We start from the raw sequence: 1,611 nt of genomic DNA, 5'->3' as shown, positions 1-1,611 counted from the left end.
CATGTGGGTGAGGGATCTCTTTGCTGAGTCTACCATTCAACTGCTAATGTCTTCCAAAAACACTTCTCAGACACATTCAGAAATAATGTTTTACCAGCTCTCTGGGCATCCTTTAGCCCAGTCAACTGGCTGGTAACATTAGCCATCACACCATAGAAGATATTTCAAAAGATATTTCAAACGGTTTCCTCTTGAATGTATAGTATTAGGGACAAATTTGATTGTTGGGAGTACCTACTTAGTCCACTTTGCATTACAAAAAGAAATCAAATAAAGATGTTTTCCTGTCATCCTTAGAGATGGTAGAGAACTTTATAATGTAGCCAGGTATAGTCATTTTTCTGTACTAAGTGGCTTATTGATACCTTCAATTTCATAGCTTATATTTCATGGAAATCAGTACTTTTTAACATTTTTAAACTGATGGCCTCCTGGCTTGGCAATGGTTTCATGCCCAAGTCCCATGTTACAGCCTCATCCACCTTCCAGTGGAGGGGATGAAGGTAAGCTATAGAGGAGGGGACTTAGCCTGTGGGCCACACAGCAGCCTTTATAGTCAGGGTGGGGAGAGGAAATCAGGAAATAACAGCAAGGATGTGATTCTCTCCCGTGCCTCAAATTCGGCAAATTCAGAACCATTGCCCTGAATTCACTCCTGTTCAAATCGAACCCTGCGTGGATTAAATGCACAGAAGGGTGACAGGGACCAGGTATAGGTGTCTCGGCACTAACTGTATACGAAGTGAGCTTCTACTCAAATCCACGTACGTGAGGCAGACGTTAACCTCTTGACTTCTTTTAGGGAATGCATGTGCCTGGGGACCTCTGATTGTTACAGAAAAAAATAAGCATATTACCAATTGCTTCTGCCATCTCTGCTGGGTGTGAGGTCACCAGGCTCCTGATGATGAGTACAGGGTCTGGTACACAGGAAGGGGCTCAAGAGAACCTGCCCAGATAAGTGAATGTGAACCCTACTGGGGAAGAGCTTTCCTTTCTGACGTCATAGGTCGTCTTTGGTCCCGACCGACATCTCGATAGGTGCGGACTGCTTATATCTGTCGCTGTGAACAAAGTTGATCTTTATATAGAGGACGGATGAGGACACTGCCTGCTGCTGAAATGATGATGCGATTTCCTCGGATTTCCAAGGACTGATGTGCAAGCTGGTGTTGGTGCTTTGAACACGCCCCTGAAGTGACTCATGATCTCCTGTTGAACTTTGGCGAGCTGGGAGGCATGTAACAGCCAGCCTGCTTCCTCTGTGCCTGGCATGTGCATCTTCCCCATTTAATCCACACAACCAGATATTATCACCCCCACTCTGCAAACAGGCAAACTGATGCACTGAAGAGTTGAGTAATCTGGCCAGGAGACTGGGGGGAATTGAACCCAGAGGTCTGGCACCATTGCCCACACCCCTAACCACTGGGCTGTACGGCCACTCTGCAGCAGGGTTGTCTCTCCTGCTGAGAGTTGTACTGTAAATTTCGATAAGCCCAATACAGCCTTTGGAACCAGCCAGATCTGACCTGAAATAAGGCTCCTACCTGTCATTTTCCTTTTGTGTCTTTGATGAAAAGAAAGAGGAGAGGAATAATCTATTACCTT

Source organism: Lipotes vexillifer, unplaced genomic scaffold (genome assembly GCF_000442215.2).
Source record: "Lipotes vexillifer unplaced genomic scaffold, Lipotes_vexillifer_v1.1 scaffold671, whole genome shotgun sequence".
In the NCBI taxonomy this organism is placed as follows: Eukaryota; Metazoa; Chordata; class Mammalia; order Artiodactyla; family Lipotidae; genus Lipotes; species Lipotes vexillifer.
The sequence above is the reverse complement of the archived record's forward strand: the minus strand, read 5'-3'. Positions refer to the sequence as shown.